The sequence below is a fragment of the Manihot esculenta genome, chromosome 7, assembly GCF_001659605.2.
Source record: "Manihot esculenta cultivar AM560-2 chromosome 7, M.esculenta_v8, whole genome shotgun sequence".
NCBI lineage: Eukaryota > Viridiplantae > Streptophyta > Magnoliopsida > Malpighiales > Euphorbiaceae > Manihot > Manihot esculenta.
This window is the reverse complement of record NC_035167.2, coordinates 25889633-25903305: the sequence shown is the minus strand read 5'-3', so window position 1 is coordinate 25903305 and position 13673 is coordinate 25889633. Positions and strand designations below refer to the sequence as shown.

Below are 13673 nucleotides of genomic sequence, written 5' to 3'. Positions count from 1 at the left end.
GAGAAAATAAAAACCCGAAATGGCACCGCCGGCGGCGAGGAGCGCTGCGGAGGAAAAGAAAAAGAAAAGGGGTGCAACACGAGGACTTCCCAAGAGGTCACCCATCTTAGTACTGCTCTCGCCCAAGCACGTTTAACTTCGGAGTTCTGATGGGATCCGGTGCATTAGTGCTGGTATGATCGCACCCGTTGTGTCCCTCGCCATCAAATCACACATACCTTTCCCCCACCTCCGCGCGGCGCCCCTCCCCTCTCCATCCGGCGCGTGGGCCCCGCGTCCCGTACCGTGCCTTCCCCCTGCCCCCTCTTCGCCTCCCGTCCCGGTTCCTTCTCCCCTCCCCGCGCTGCTCCGTCGCTGCGGGACTCCCTCCCCCGCCTGTCTTTCCGTCTCGTGGCCCCATCTTCTTGCTCGTTCCCCCGCTTTCGGCGATCTTCATTTTTCTTTTTTCATTCCCATTTAACTTTTCGACATGCACATGTATCTAAATCGATAGCGATACCGAGCGAGAAAATAAAAACCCGAAATGGCACCGCCGGCGGCGAGGAGCGCTGCGGAGGAAAAGAAAAAGAAAAGGGGTGCAACACGAGGACTTCCCAAGAGGTCACCCATCTTAGTACTGCTCTCGCCCAAGCACGTTTAACTTCGGAGTTCTGATGGGATCCGGTGCATTAGTGCTGGTATGATCGCACCCGTTGTGTCCCTCGCCATCAAATCACACATACCTTTCCCCCACCTCCGCGCGGCGCCCCTCCCCTCTCCATCCGGCGCGTGGGCCCCGCGTCCCGTACCGTGCCTTCCCCCTGCCCCCTCTTCGCCTCCCGTCCCGGTTCCTTCTCCCCTCCCCGCGCTGCTCCGTCGCTGCGGGACTCCCTCCCCCGCCTGTCTTTCCGTCTCGTGGCCCCATCTTCTTGCTCGTTCCCCCGCTTTCGGCGATCTTCATTTTTCTTTTTTCATTCCCATTTAACTTTTCGACATGCACATGTATCTAAATCGATAGCGATACCGAGCGAGAAAATAAAAACCCGAAATGGCACCGCCGGCGGCGAGGAGCGCTGCGGAGGAAAAGAAAAAGAAAAGGGGTGCAACACGAGGACTTCCCAAGAGGTCACCCATCTTAGTACTGCTCTCGCCCAAGCACGTTTAACTTCGGAGTTCTGATGGGATCCGGTGCATTAGTGCTGGTATGATCGCACCCGTTGTGTCCCTCGCCATCAAATCACACATACCTTTCCCCCACCTCCGCGCGGCGCCCCTCCCCTCTCCATCCGGCGCGTGGGCCCCGCGTCCCGTACCGTGCCTTCCCCCTGCCCCCTCTTCGCCTCCCGTCCCGGTTCCTTCTCCCCTCCCCGCGCTGCTCCGTCGCTGCGGGACTCCCTCCCCCGCCTGTCTTTCCGTCTCGTGGCCCCATCTTCTTGCTCGTTCCCCCGCTTTCGGCGATCTTCATTTTTCTTTTTTCATTCCCATTTAACTTTTCGACATGCACATGTATCTAAATCGATAGCGATACAGAGCGAGAAAATAAAAACCCGAAATGGCACCGCCGGCGGCGAGGAGCGCTGCGGAGGAAAAGAAAAAGAAAAGGGGTGCAACACGAGGACTTCCCAAGAGGTCACCCATCTTAGTACTGCTCTCGCCCAAGCACGTTTAACTTCGGAGTTCTGATGGGATCCGGTGCATTAGTGCTGGTATGATCGCACCCGTTGTGTCCCTCGCCATCAAATCACACATACCTTTCCCCCACCTCCGCGCGGCGCCCCTCCCCTCTCCATCCGGCGCGTGGGCCCCGCGTCCCGTACCGTGCCTTCCCCCTGCCCCCTCTTCGCCTCCCGTCCCGGTTCCTTCTCCCCTCCCCGCGCTGCTCCGTCGCTGCGGGACTCCCTCCCCCGCCTGTCTTTCCGTCTCGTGGCCCCATCTTCTTGCTCGTTCCCCCGCTTTCGGCGATCTTCATTTTTCTTTTTTCATTCCCATTTAACTTTTCGACATGCACATGTATCTAAATCGATAGCGATACCGAGCGAGAAAATAAAAACCCGAAATGGCACCGCCGGCGGCGAGGAGCGCTGCGGAGGAAAAGAAAAAGAAAAGGGGTGCAACACGAGGACTTCCCAAGAGGTCACCCATCTTAGTACTGCTCTCGCCCAAGCACGTTTAACTTCGGAGTTCTGATGGGATCCGGTGCATTAGTGCTGGTATGATCGCACCCGTTGTGTCCCTCGCCATCAAATCACACATACCTTTCCCCCACCTCCGCGCGGCGCCCCTCCCCTCTCCATCCGGCGCGTGGGCCCCGCGTCCCGTACCGTGCCTTCCCCCTGCCCCCTCTTCGCCTCCCGTCCCGGTTCCTTCTCCCCTCCCCGCGCTGCTCCGTCGCTGCGGGACTCCCTCCCCCGCCTGTCTTTCCGTCTCGTGGCCCCATCTTCTTGCTCGTTCCCCCGCTTTCGGCGATCTTCATTTTTCTTTTTTCATTCCCATTTAACTTTTCGACATGCACATGTATCTAAATCGATAGCGATACCGAGCGAGAAAATAAAAACCCGAAATGGCACCGCCGGCGGCGAGGAGCGCTGCGGAGGAAAAGAAAAAGAAAAGGGGTGCAACACGAGGACTTCCCAAGAGGTCACCCATCTTAGTACTGCTCTCGCCCAAGCACGTTTAACTTCGGAGTTCTGATGGGATCCGGTGCATTAGTGCTGGTATGATCGCACCCGTTGTGTCCCTCGCCATCAAATCACACATACCTTTCCCCCACCTCCGCGCGGCGCCCCTCCCCTCTCCATCCGGCGCGTGGGCCCCGCGTCCCGTACCGTGCCTTCCCCCTGCCCCCTCTTCGCCTCCCGTCCCGGTTCCTTCTCCCCTCCCCGCGCTGCTCCGTCGCTGCGGGACTCCCTCCCCCGCCTGTCTTTCCGTCTCGTGGCCCCATCTTCTTGCTCGTTCCCCCGCTTTCGGCGATCTTCATTTTTCTTTTTTCATTCCCATTTAACTTTTCGACATGCACATGTATCTAAATCGATAGCGATACCGAGCGAGAAAATAAAAACCCGAAATGGCACCGCCGGCGGCGAGGAGCGCTGCGGAGGAAAAGAAAAAGAAAAGGGGTGCAACACGAGGACTTCCCAAGAGGTCACCCATCTTAGTACTGCTCTCGCCCAAGCACGTTTAACTTCGGAGTTCTGATGGGATCCGGTGCATTAGTGCTGGTATGATCGCACCCGTTGTGTCCCTCGCCATCAAATCACACATACCTTTCCCCCACCTCCGCGCGGCGCCCCTCCCCTCTCCATCCGGCGCGTGGGCCCCGCGTCCCGTACCGTGCCTTCCCCCTGCCCCCTCTTCGCCTCCCGTCCCGGTTCCTTCTCCCCTCCCCGCGCTGCTCCGTCGCTGCGGGACTCCCTCCCCCGCCTGTCTTTCCGTCTCGTGGCCCCATCTTCTTGCTCGTTCCCCCGCTTTCGGCGATCTTCATTTTTCTTTTTTCATTCCCATTTAACTTTTCGACATGCACATGTATCTAAATCGATAGCGATACCGAGCGAGAAAATAAAAACCCGAAATGGCACCGCCGGCGGCGAGGAGCGCTGCGGAGGAAAAGAAAAAGAAAAGGGGTGCAACACGAGGACTTCCCAAGAGGTCACCCATCTTAGTACTGCTCTCGCCCAAGCACGTTTAACTTCGGAGTTCTGATGGGATCCGGTGCATTAGTGCTGGTATGATCGCACCCGTTGTGTCCCTCGCCATCAAATCACACATACCTTTCCCCCACCTCCGCGCGGCGCCCCTCCCCTCTCCATCCGGCGCGTGGGCCCCGCGTCCCGTACCGTGCCTTCCCCCTGCCCCCTCTTCGCCTCCCGTCCCGGTTCCTTCTCCCCTCCCCGCGCTGCTCCGTCGCTGCGGGACTCCCTCCCCCGCCTGTCTTTCCGTCTCGTGGCCCCATCTTCTTGCTCGTTCCCCCGCTTTCGGCGATCTTCATTTTTCTTTTTTCATTCCCATTTAACTTTTCGACATGCACATGTATCTAAATCGATAGCGATACAGAGCGAGAAAATAAAAACCCGAAATGGCACCGCCGGCGGCGAGGAGCGCTGCGGAGGAAAAGAAAAAGAAAAGGGGTGCAACACGAGGACTTCCCAAGAGGTCACCCATCTTAGTACTGCTCTCGCCCAAGCACGTTTAACTTCGGAGTTCTGATGGGATCCGGTGCATTAGTGCTGGTATGATCGCACCCGTTGTGTCCCTCGCCATCAAATCACACATACCTTTCCCCCACCTCCGCGCGGCGCCCCTCCCCTCTCCATCCGGCGCGTGGGCCCCGCGTCCCGTACCGTGCCTTCCCCCTGCCCCCTCTTCGCCTCCCGTCCCGGTTCCTTCTCCCCTCCCCGCGCTGCTCCGTCGCTGCGGGACTCCCTCCCCCGCCTGTCTTTCCGTCTCGTGGCCCCATCTTCTTGCTCGTTCCCCCGCTTTCGGCGATCTTCATTTTTCTTTTTTCATTCCCATTTAACTTTTCGACATGCACATGTATCTAAATCGATAGCGATACCGAGCGAGAAAATAAAAACCCGAAATGGCACCGCCGGCGGCGAGGAGCGCTGCGGAGGAAAAGAAAAAGAAAAGGGGTGCAACACGAGGACTTCCCAAGAGGTCACCCATCTTAGTACTGCTCTCGCCCAAGCACGTTTAACTTCGGAGTTCTGATGGGATCCGGTGCATTAGTGCTGGTATGATCGCACCCGTTGTGTCCCTCGCCATCAAATCACACATACCTTTCCCCCACCTCCGCGCGGCGCCCCTCCCCTCTCCATCCGGCGCGTGGGCCCCGCGTCCCGTACCGTGCCTTCCCCCTGCCCCCTCTTCGCCTCCCGTCCCGGTTCCTTCTCCCCTCCCCGCGCTGCTCCGTCGCTGCGGGACTCCCTCCCCCGCCTGTCTTTCCGTCTCGTGGCCCCATCTTCTTGCTCGTTCCCCCGCTTTCGGCGATCTTCATTTTTCTTTTTTCATTCCCATTTAACTTTTCGACATGCACATGTATCTAAATCGATAGCGATACCGAGCGAGAAAATAAAAACCCGAAATGGCACCGCCGGCGGCGAGGAGCGCTGCGGAGGAAAAGAAAAAGAAAGGGGTGCAACACGAGGACTTCCCAAGAGGTCACCCATCTTAGTACTGCTCTCGCCCAAGCACGTTTAACTTCGGAGTTCTGATGGGATCCGGTGCATTAGTGCTGGTATGATCGCACCCGTTGTGTCCCTCGCCATCAAATCACACATACCTTTCCCCCACCTCCGCGCGGCGCCCCTCCCCTCTCCATCCGGCGCGTGGGCCCCGCGTCCCGTACCGTGCCTTCCCCCTGCCCCCTCTTCGCCTCCCGTCCCGGTTCCTTCTCCCCTCCCCGCGCTGCTCCGTCGCTGCGGGACTCCCTCCCCCGCCTGTCTTTCCGTCTCGTGGCCCCATCTTCTTGCTCGTTCCCCCGCTTTCGGCGATCTTCATTTTTCTTTTTTCATTCCCATTTAACTTTTCGACATGCACATGTATCTAAATCGATAGCGATACCGAGCGAGAAAATAAAAACCCGAAATGGCACCGCCGGCGGCGAGGAGCGCTGCGGAGGAAAAGAAAAAGAAAAGGGGTGCAACACGAGGACTTCCCAAGAGGTCACCCATCTTAGTACTGCTCTCGCCCAAGCACGTTTAACTTCGGAGTTCTGATGGGATCCGGTGCATTAGTGCTGGTATGATCGCACCCGTTGTGTCCCTCGCCATCAAATCACACATACCTTTCCCCCACCTCCGCGCGGCGCCCCTCCCCTCTCCATCCGGCGCGTGGGCCCCGCGTCCCGTACCGTGCCTTCCCCCTGCCCCCTCTTCGCCTCCCGTCCCGGTTCCTTCTCCCCTCCCCGCGCTGCTCCGTCGCTGCGGGACTCCCTCCCCCGCCTGTCTTTCCGTCTCGTGGCCCCATCTTCTTGCTCGTTCCCCCGCTTTCGGCGATCTTCATTTTTCTTTTTTCATTCCCATTTAACTTTTCGACATGCACATGTATCTAAATCGATAGCGATACCGAGCGAGAAAATAAAAACCCGAAATGGCACCGCCGGCGGCGAGGAGCGCTGCGGAGGAAAAGAAAAAGAAAAGGGGTGCAACACGAGGACTTCCCAAGAGGTCACCCATCTTAGTACTGCTCTCGCCCAAGCACGTTTAACTTCGGAGTTCTGATGGGATCCGGTGCATTAGTGCTGGTATGATCGCACCCGTTGTGTCCCTCGCCATCAAATCACACATACCTTTCCCCCACCTCCGCGCGGCGCCCCTCCCCTCTCCATCCGGCGCGTGGGCCCCGCGTCCCGTACCGTGCCTTCCCCCTGCCCCCTCTTCGCCTCCCGTCCCGGTTCCTTCTCCCCTCCCCGCGCTGCTCCGTCGCTGCGGGACTCCCTCCCCCGCCTGTCTTTCCGTCTCGTGGCCCCATCTTCTTGCTCGTTCCCCCGCTTTCGGCGATCTTCATTTTTCTTTTTTCATTCCCATTTAACTTTTCGACATGCACATGTATCTAAATCGATAGCGATACAGAGCGAGAAAATAAAAACCCGAAATGGCACCGCCGGCGGCGAGGAGCGCTGCGGAGGAAAAGAAAAAGAAAAGGGGTGCAACACGAGGACTTCCCAAGAGGTCACCCATCTTAGTACTGCTCTCGCCCAAGCACGTTTAACTTCGGAGTTCTGATGGGATCCGGTGCATTAGTGCTGGTATGATCGCACCCGTTGTGTCCCTCGCCATCAAATCACACATACCTTTCCCCCACCTCCGCGCGGCGCCCCTCCCCTCTCCATCCGGCGCGTGGGCCCCGCGTCCCGTACCGTGCCTTCCCCCTGCCCCCTCTTCGCCTCCCGTCCCGGTTCCTTCTCCCCTCCCCGCGCTGCTCCGTCGCTGCGGGACTCCCTCCCCCGCCTGTCTTTCCGTCTCGTGGCCCCATCTTCTTGCTCGTTCCCCCGCTTTCGGCGATCTTCATTTTTCTTTTTTCATTCCCATTTAACTTTTCGACATGCACATGTATCTAAATCGATAGCGATACAGAGCGAGAAAATAAAAACCCGAAATGGCACCGCCGGCGGCGAGGAGCGCTGCGGAGGAAAAGAAAAAGAAAAGGGGTGCAACACGAGGACTTCCCAAGAGGTCACCCATCTTAGTACTGCTCTCGCCCAAGCACGTTTAACTTCGGAGTTCTGATGGGATCCGGTGCATTAGTGCTGGTATGATCGCACCCGTTGTGTCCCTCGCCATCAAATCACACATACCTTTCCCCCACCTCCGCGCGGCGCCCCTCCCCTCTCCATCCGGCGCGTGGGCCCCGCGTCCCGTACCGTGCCTTCCCCCTGCCCCCTCTTCGCCTCCCGTCCCGGTTCCTTCTCCCCTCCCCGCGCTGCTCCGTCGCTGCGGGACTCCCTCCCCCGCCTGTCTTTCCGTCTCGTGGCCCCATCTTCTTGCTCGTTCCCCCGCTTTCGGCGATCTTCATTTTTCTTTTTTCATTCCCATTTAACTTTTCGACATGCACATGTATCTAAATCGATAGCGATACCGAGCGAGAAAATAAAAACCCGAAATGGCACCGCCGGCGGCGAGGAGCGCTGCGGAGGAAAAGAAAAAGAAAAGGGGTGCAACACGAGGACTTCCCAAGAGGTCACCCATCTTAGTACTGCTCTCGCCCAAGCACGTTTAACTTCGGAGTTCTGATGGGATCCGGTGCATTAGTGCTGGTATGATCGCACCCGTTGTGTCCCTCGCCATCAAATCACACATACCTTTCCCCCACCTCCGCGCGGCGCCCCTCCCCTCTCCATCCGGCGCGTGGGCCCCGCGTCCCGTACCGTGCCTTCCCCCTGCCCCCTCTTCGCCTCCCGTCCCGGTTCCTTCTCCCCTCCCCGCGCTGCTCCGTCGCTGCGGGACTCCCTCCCCCGCCTGTCTTTCCGTCTCGTGGCCCCATCTTCTTGCTCGTTCCCCCGCTTTCGGCGATCTTCATTTTTCTTTTTTCATTCCCATTTAACTTTTCGACATGCACATGTATCTAAATCGATAGCGATACCGAGCGAGAAAATAAAAACCCGAAATGGCACCGCCGGCGGCGAGGAGCGCTGCGGAGGAAAAGAAAAAGAAAAGGGGTGCAACACGAGGACTTCCCAAGAGGTCACCCATCTTAGTACTGCTCTCGCCCAAGCACGTTTAACTTCGGAGTTCTGATGGGATCCGGTGCATTAGTGCTGGTATGATCGCACCCGTTGTGTCCCTCGCCATCAAATCACACATACCTTTCCCCCACCTCCGCGCGGCGCCCCTCCCCTCTCCATCCGGCGCGTGGGCCCCGCGTCCCGTACCGTGCCTTCCCCCTGCCCCCTCTTCGCCTCCCGTCCCGGTTCCTTCTCCCCTCCCCGCGCTGCTCCGTCGCTGCGGGACTCCCTCCCCCGCCTGTCTTTCCGTCTCGTGGCCCCATCTTCTTGCTCGTTCCCCCGCTTTCGGCGATCTTCATTTTTCTTTTTTCATTCCCATTTAACTTTTCGACATGCACATGTATCTAAATCGATAGCGATACAGAGCGAGAAAATAAAAACCCGAAATGGCACCGCCGGCGGCGAGGAGCGCTGCGGAGGAAAAGAAAAAGAAAAGGGGTGCAACACGAGGACTTCCCAAGAGGTCACCCATCTTAGTACTGCTCTCGCCCAAGCACGTTTAACTTCGGAGTTCTGATGGGATCCGGTGCATTAGTGCTGGTATGATCGCACCCGTTGTGTCCCTCGCCATCAAATCACACATACCTTTCCCCCACCTCCGCGCGGCGCCCCTCCCCTCTCCATCCGGCGCGTGGGCCCCGCGTCCCGTACCGTGCCTTCCCCCTGCCCCCTCTTCGCCTCCCGTCCCGGTTCCTTCTCCCCTCCCCGCGCTGCTCCGTCGCTGCGGGACTCCCTCCCCCGCCTGTCTTTCCGTCTCGTGGCCCCATCTTCTTGCTCGTTCCCCCGCTTTCGGCGATCTTCATTTTTCTTTTTTCATTCCCATTTAACTTTTCGACATGCACATGTATCTAAATCGATAGCGATACCGAGCGAGAAAATAAAAACCCGAAATGGCACCGCCGGCGGCGAGGAGCGCTGCGGAGGAAAAGAAAAAGAAAAGGGGTGCAACACGAGGACTTCCCAAGAGGTCACCCATCTTAGTACTGCTCTCGCCCAAGCACGTTTAACTTCGGAGTTCTGATGGGATCCGGTGCATTAGTGCTGGTATGATCGCACCCGTTGTGTCCCTCGCCATCAAATCACACATACCTTTCCCCCACCTCCGCGCGGCGCCCCTCCCCTCTCCATCCGGCGCGTGGGCCCCGCGTCCCGTACCGTGCCTTCCCCCTGCCCCCTCTTCGCCTCCCGTCCCGGTTCCTTCTCCCCTCCCCGCGCTGCTCCGTCGCTGCGGGACTCCCTCCCCCGCCTGTCTTTCCGTCTCGTGGCCCCATCTTCTTGCTCGTTCCCCCGCTTTCGGCGATCTTCATTTTTCTTTTTTCATTCCCATTTAACTTTTCGACATGCACATGTATCTAAATCGATAGCGATACCGAGCGAGAAAATAAAAACCCGAAATGGCACCGCCGGCGGCGAGGAGCGCTGCGGAGGAAAAGAAAAAGAAAAGGGGTGCAACACGAGGACTTCCCAAGAGGTCACCCATCTTAGTACTGCTCTCGCCCAAGCACGTTTAACTTCGGAGTTCTGATGGGATCCGGTGCATTAGTGCTGGTATGATCGCACCCGTTGTGTCCCTCGCCATCAAATCACACATACCTTTCCCCCACCTCCGCGCGGCGCCCCTCCCCTCTCCATCCGGCGCGTGGGCCCCGCGTCCCGTACCGTGCCTTCCCCCTGCCCCCTCTTCGCCTCCCGTCCCGGTTCCTTCTCCCCTCCCCGCGCTGCTCCGTCGCTGCGGGACTCCCTCCCCCGCCTGTCTTTCCGTCTCGTGGCCCCATCTTCTTGCTCGTTCCCCCGCTTTCGGCGATCTTCATTTTTCTTTTTTCATTCCCATTTAACTTTTCGACATGCACATGTATCTAAATCGATAGCGATACCGAGCGAGAAAATAAAAACCCGAAATGGCACCGCCGGCGGCGAGGAGCGCTGCGGAGGAAAAGAAAAAGAAAAGGGGTGCAACACGAGGACTTCCCAAGAGGTCACCCATCTTAGTACTGCTCTCGCCCAAGCACGTTTAACTTCGGAGTTCTGATGGGATCCGGTGCATTAGTGCTGGTATGATCGCACCCGTTGTGTCCCTCGCCATCAAATCACACATACCTTTCCCCCACCTCCGCGCGGCGCCCCTCCCCTCTCCATCCGGCGCGTGGGCCCCGCGTCCCGTACCGTGCCTTCCCCCTGCCCCCTCTTCGCCTCCCGTCCCGGTTCCTTCTCCCCTCCCCGCGCTGCTCCGTCGCTGCGGGACTCCCTCCCCCGCCTGTCTTTCCGTCTCGTGGCCCCATCTTCTTGCTCGTTCCCCCGCTTTCGGCGATCTTCATTTTTCTTTTTTCATTCCCATTTAACTTTTCGACATGCACATGTATCTAAATCGATAGCGATACCGAGCGAGAAAATAAAAACCCGAAATGGCACCGCCGGCGGCGAGGAGCGCTGCGGAGGAAAAGAAAAAGAAAAGGGGTGCAACACGAGGACTTCCCAAGAGGTCACCCATCTTAGTACTGCTCTCGCCCAAGCACGTTTAACTTCGGAGTTCTGATGGGATCCGGTGCATTAGTGCTGGTATGATCGCACCCGTTGTGTCCCTCGCCATCAAATCACACATACCTTTCCCCCACCTCCGCGCGGCGCCCCTCCCCTCTCCATCCGGCGCGTGGGCCCCGCGTCCCGTACCGTGCCTTCCCCCTGCCCCCTCTTCGCCTCCCGTCCCGGTTCCTTCTCCCCTCCCCGCGCTGCTCCGTCGCTGCGGGACTCCCTCCCCCGCCTGTCTTTCCGTCTCGTGGCCCCATCTTCTTGCTCGTTCCCCCGCTTTCGGCGATCTTCATTTTTCTTTTTTCATTCCCATTTAACTTTTCGACATGCACATGTATCTAAATCGATAGCGATACCGAGCGAGAAAATAAAAACCCGAAATGGCACCGCCGGCGGCGAGGAGCGCTGCGGAGGAAAAGAAAAAGAAAAGGGGTGCAACACGAGGACTTCCCAAGAGGTCACCCATCTTAGTACTGCTCTCGCCCAAGCACGTTTAACTTCGGAGTTCTGATGGGATCCGGTGCATTAGTGCTGGTATGATCGCACCCGTTGTGTCCCTCGCCATCAAATCACACATACCTTTCCCCCACCTCCGCGCGGCGCCCCTCCCCTCTCCATCCGGCGCGTGGGCCCCGCGTCCCGTACCGTGCCTTCCCCCTGCCCCCTCTTCGCCTCCCGTCCCGGTTCCTTCTCCCCTCCCCGCGCTGCTCCGTCGCTGCGGGACTCCCTCCCCCGCCTGTCTTTCCGTCTCGTGGCCCCATCTTCTTGCTCGTTCCCCCGCTTTCGGCGATCTTCATTTTTCTTTTTTCATTCCCATTTAACTTTTCGACATGCACATGTATCTAAATCGATAGCGATACCGAGCGAGAAAATAAAAACCCGAAATGGCACCGCCGGCGGCGAGGAGCGCTGCGGAGGAAAAGAAAAAGAAAAGGGGTGCAACACGAGGACTTCCCAAGAGGTCACCCATCTTAGTACTGCTCTCGCCCAAGCACGTTTAACTTCGGAGTTCTGATGGGATCCGGTGCATTAGTGCTGGTATGATCGCACCCGTTGTGTCCCTCGCCATCAAATCACACATACCTTTCCCCCACCTCCGCGCGGCGCCCCTCCCCTCTCCATCCGGCGCGTGGGCCCCGCGTCCCGTACCGTGCCTTCCCCCTGCCCCCTCTTCGCCTCCCGTCCCGGTTCCTTCTCCCCTCCCCGCGCTGCTCCGTCGCTGCGGGACTCCCTCCCCCGCCTGTCTTTCCGTCTCGTGGCCCCATCTTCTTGCTCGTTCCCCCGCTTTCGGCGATCTTCATTTTTCTTTTTTCATTCCCATTTAACTTTTCGACATGCACATGTATCTAAATCGATAGCGATACCGAGCGAGAAAATAAAAACCCGAAATGGCACCGCCGGCGGCGAGGAGCGCTGCGGAGGAAAAGAAAAAGAAAAGGGGTGCAACACGAGGACTTCCCAAGAGGTCACCCATCTTAGTACTGCTCTCGCCCAAGCACGTTTAACTTCGGAGTTCTGATGGGATCCGGTGCATTAGTGCTGGTATGATCGCACCCGTTGTGTCCCTCGCCATCAAATCACACATACCTTTCCCCCACCTCCGCGCGGCGCCCCTCCCCTCTCCATCCGGCGCGTGGGCCCCGCGTCCCGTACCGTGCCTTCCCCCTGCCCCCTCTTCGCCTCCCGTCCCGGTTCCTTCTCCCCTCCCCGCGCTGCTCCGTCGCTGCGGGACTCCCTCCCCCGCCTGTCTTTCCGTCTCGTGGCCCCATCTTCTTGCTCGTTCCCCCGCTTTCGGCGATCTTCATTTTTCTTTTTTCATTCCCATTTAACTTTTCGACATGCACATGTATCTAAATCGATAGCGATACCGAGCGAGAAAATAAAAACCCGAAATGGCACCGCCGGCGGCGAGGAGCGCTGCGGAGGAAAAGAAAAAGAAAAGGGGTGCAACACGAGGACTTCCCAAGAGGTCACCCATCTTAGTACTGCTCTCGCCCAAGCACGTTTAACTTCGGAGTTCTGATGGGATCCGGTGCATTAGTGCTGGTATGATCGCACCCGTTGTGTCCCTCGCCATCAAATCACACATACCTTTCCCCCACCTCCGCGCGGCGCCCCTCCCCTCTCCATCCGGCGCGTGGGCCCCGCGTCCCGTACCGTGCCTTCCCCCTGCCCCCTCTTCGCCTCCCGTCCCGGTTCCTTCTCCCCTCCCCGCGCTGCTCCGTCGCTGCGGGACTCCCTCCCCCGCCTGTCTTTCCGTCTCGTGGCCCCATCTTCTTGCTCGTTCCCCCGCTTTCGGCGATCTTCATTTTTCTTTTTTCATTCCCATTTAACTTTTCGACATGCACATGTATCTAAATCGATAGCGATACCGAGCGAGAAAATAAAAACCCGAAATGGCACCGCCGGCGGCGAGGAGCGCTGCGGAGGAAAAGAAAAAGAAAAGGGGTGCAACACGAGGACTTCCCAAGAGGTCACCCATCTTAGTACTGCTCTCGCCCAAGCACGTTTAACTTCGGAGTTCTGATGGGATCCGGTGCATTAGTGCTGGTATGATCGCACCCGTTGTGTCCCTCGCCATCAAATCACACATACCTTTCCCCCACCTCCGCGCGGCGCCCCTCCCCTCTCCATCCGGCGCGTGGGCCCCGCGTCCCGTACCGTGCCTTCCCCCTGCCCCCTCTTCGCCTCCCGTCCCGGTTCCTTCTCCCCTCCCCGCGCTGCTCCGTCGCTGCGGGACTCCCTCCCCCGCCTGTCTTTCCGTCTCGTGGCCCCATCTTCTTGCTCGTTCCCCCGCTTTCGGCGATCTTCATTTTTCTTTTTTCATTCCCATTTAACTTTTCGACATGCACATGTATCTAAATCGATAGCGATACCGAGCGAGAAAATAAAAACCCGAAATGGCACCGCCGGCGGCGAGGAGCGCTGCGGAGGAAAAGAAAAAGAA

At 58.5% G+C, this 13673-nt stretch overlaps 27 non-coding genes across 27 annotated transcripts; all 27 read right to left on the bottom strand.

Moving 5' to 3' along the window:
- Window positions 1-68: 68 nt before the first annotated feature.
- Window positions 69-187, bottom strand: LOC122724174. The gene has a single exon (XR_006351443.1). It is a non-coding gene; the product is annotated as a 5S ribosomal RNA (ribosomal RNA).
- Window positions 188-572: 385 nt separating this feature from the next.
- LOC122724173 lies at window positions 573-691 on the bottom strand. The gene has a single exon (XR_006351442.1). It is a non-coding gene; the product is annotated as a 5S ribosomal RNA (ribosomal RNA).
- Window positions 692-1076: 385 nt separating this feature from the next.
- LOC122724172 lies at window positions 1077-1195 on the bottom strand. Its single transcript, XR_006351441.1, has one exon. It is a non-coding gene; the product is annotated as a 5S ribosomal RNA (ribosomal RNA).
- A 385-nt stretch (window positions 1196-1580) lies between these two features.
- On the bottom strand, window positions 1581-1699 carry LOC122724171. The gene has a single exon (XR_006351440.1). It is a non-coding gene; the product is annotated as a 5S ribosomal RNA (ribosomal RNA).
- Window positions 1700-2084: 385 nt separating this feature from the next.
- Window positions 2085-2203, bottom strand: LOC122724169. The gene has a single exon (XR_006351438.1). It is a non-coding gene; the product is annotated as a 5S ribosomal RNA (ribosomal RNA).
- A 385-nt stretch (window positions 2204-2588) lies between these two features.
- Window positions 2589-2707, bottom strand: LOC122724168. Its single transcript, XR_006351437.1, has one exon. It is a non-coding gene; the product is annotated as a 5S ribosomal RNA (ribosomal RNA).
- Window positions 2708-3092: 385 nt separating this feature from the next.
- On the bottom strand, window positions 3093-3211 carry LOC122724167. The gene has a single exon (XR_006351436.1). It is a non-coding gene; the product is annotated as a 5S ribosomal RNA (ribosomal RNA).
- Window positions 3212-3596: 385 nt separating this feature from the next.
- On the bottom strand, window positions 3597-3715 carry LOC122724166. The gene has a single exon (XR_006351435.1). It is a non-coding gene; the product is annotated as a 5S ribosomal RNA (ribosomal RNA).
- Window positions 3716-4100: 385 nt separating this feature from the next.
- LOC122724165 lies at window positions 4101-4219 on the bottom strand. The gene has a single exon (XR_006351434.1). It is a non-coding gene; the product is annotated as a 5S ribosomal RNA (ribosomal RNA).
- Window positions 4220-4604: 385 nt separating this feature from the next.
- Window positions 4605-4723, bottom strand: LOC122724164. Its single transcript, XR_006351433.1, has one exon. It is a non-coding gene; the product is annotated as a 5S ribosomal RNA (ribosomal RNA).
- A 384-nt stretch (window positions 4724-5107) lies between these two features.
- Window positions 5108-5226, bottom strand: LOC122724163. Its single transcript, XR_006351432.1, has one exon. It is a non-coding gene; the product is annotated as a 5S ribosomal RNA (ribosomal RNA).
- A 385-nt stretch (window positions 5227-5611) lies between these two features.
- On the bottom strand, window positions 5612-5730 carry LOC122724162. The gene has a single exon (XR_006351431.1). It is a non-coding gene; the product is annotated as a 5S ribosomal RNA (ribosomal RNA).
- Window positions 5731-6115: 385 nt separating this feature from the next.
- Window positions 6116-6234, bottom strand: LOC122724161. Its single transcript, XR_006351430.1, has one exon. It is a non-coding gene; the product is annotated as a 5S ribosomal RNA (ribosomal RNA).
- Window positions 6235-6619: 385 nt separating this feature from the next.
- On the bottom strand, window positions 6620-6738 carry LOC122724160. The gene has a single exon (XR_006351429.1). It is a non-coding gene; the product is annotated as a 5S ribosomal RNA (ribosomal RNA).
- A 385-nt stretch (window positions 6739-7123) lies between these two features.
- LOC122724158 lies at window positions 7124-7242 on the bottom strand. Its single transcript, XR_006351427.1, has one exon. It is a non-coding gene; the product is annotated as a 5S ribosomal RNA (ribosomal RNA).
- A 385-nt stretch (window positions 7243-7627) lies between these two features.
- On the bottom strand, window positions 7628-7746 carry LOC122724157. Its single transcript, XR_006351426.1, has one exon. It is a non-coding gene; the product is annotated as a 5S ribosomal RNA (ribosomal RNA).
- A 385-nt stretch (window positions 7747-8131) lies between these two features.
- On the bottom strand, window positions 8132-8250 carry LOC122724156. Its single transcript, XR_006351425.1, has one exon. It is a non-coding gene; the product is annotated as a 5S ribosomal RNA (ribosomal RNA).
- A 385-nt stretch (window positions 8251-8635) lies between these two features.
- On the bottom strand, window positions 8636-8754 carry LOC122724155. Its single transcript, XR_006351424.1, has one exon. It is a non-coding gene; the product is annotated as a 5S ribosomal RNA (ribosomal RNA).
- A 385-nt stretch (window positions 8755-9139) lies between these two features.
- Window positions 9140-9258, bottom strand: LOC122724154. Its single transcript, XR_006351423.1, has one exon. It is a non-coding gene; the product is annotated as a 5S ribosomal RNA (ribosomal RNA).
- A 385-nt stretch (window positions 9259-9643) lies between these two features.
- On the bottom strand, window positions 9644-9762 carry LOC122724153. Its single transcript, XR_006351422.1, has one exon. It is a non-coding gene; the product is annotated as a 5S ribosomal RNA (ribosomal RNA).
- A 385-nt stretch (window positions 9763-10147) lies between these two features.
- Window positions 10148-10266, bottom strand: LOC122724152. Its single transcript, XR_006351421.1, has one exon. It is a non-coding gene; the product is annotated as a 5S ribosomal RNA (ribosomal RNA).
- Window positions 10267-10651: 385 nt separating this feature from the next.
- Window positions 10652-10770, bottom strand: LOC122724151. The gene has a single exon (XR_006351420.1). It is a non-coding gene; the product is annotated as a 5S ribosomal RNA (ribosomal RNA).
- Window positions 10771-11155: 385 nt separating this feature from the next.
- On the bottom strand, window positions 11156-11274 carry LOC122724150. The gene has a single exon (XR_006351419.1). It is a non-coding gene; the product is annotated as a 5S ribosomal RNA (ribosomal RNA).
- A 385-nt stretch (window positions 11275-11659) lies between these two features.
- Window positions 11660-11778, bottom strand: LOC122724149. Its single transcript, XR_006351418.1, has one exon. It is a non-coding gene; the product is annotated as a 5S ribosomal RNA (ribosomal RNA).
- Window positions 11779-12163: 385 nt separating this feature from the next.
- On the bottom strand, window positions 12164-12282 carry LOC122724147. Its single transcript, XR_006351416.1, has one exon. It is a non-coding gene; the product is annotated as a 5S ribosomal RNA (ribosomal RNA).
- A 385-nt stretch (window positions 12283-12667) lies between these two features.
- LOC122724146 lies at window positions 12668-12786 on the bottom strand. Its single transcript, XR_006351415.1, has one exon. It is a non-coding gene; the product is annotated as a 5S ribosomal RNA (ribosomal RNA).
- Window positions 12787-13171: 385 nt separating this feature from the next.
- On the bottom strand, window positions 13172-13290 carry LOC122724145. Its single transcript, XR_006351414.1, has one exon. It is a non-coding gene; the product is annotated as a 5S ribosomal RNA (ribosomal RNA).
- Between the last annotated feature and the right edge of the window lie 383 nt (window positions 13291-13673).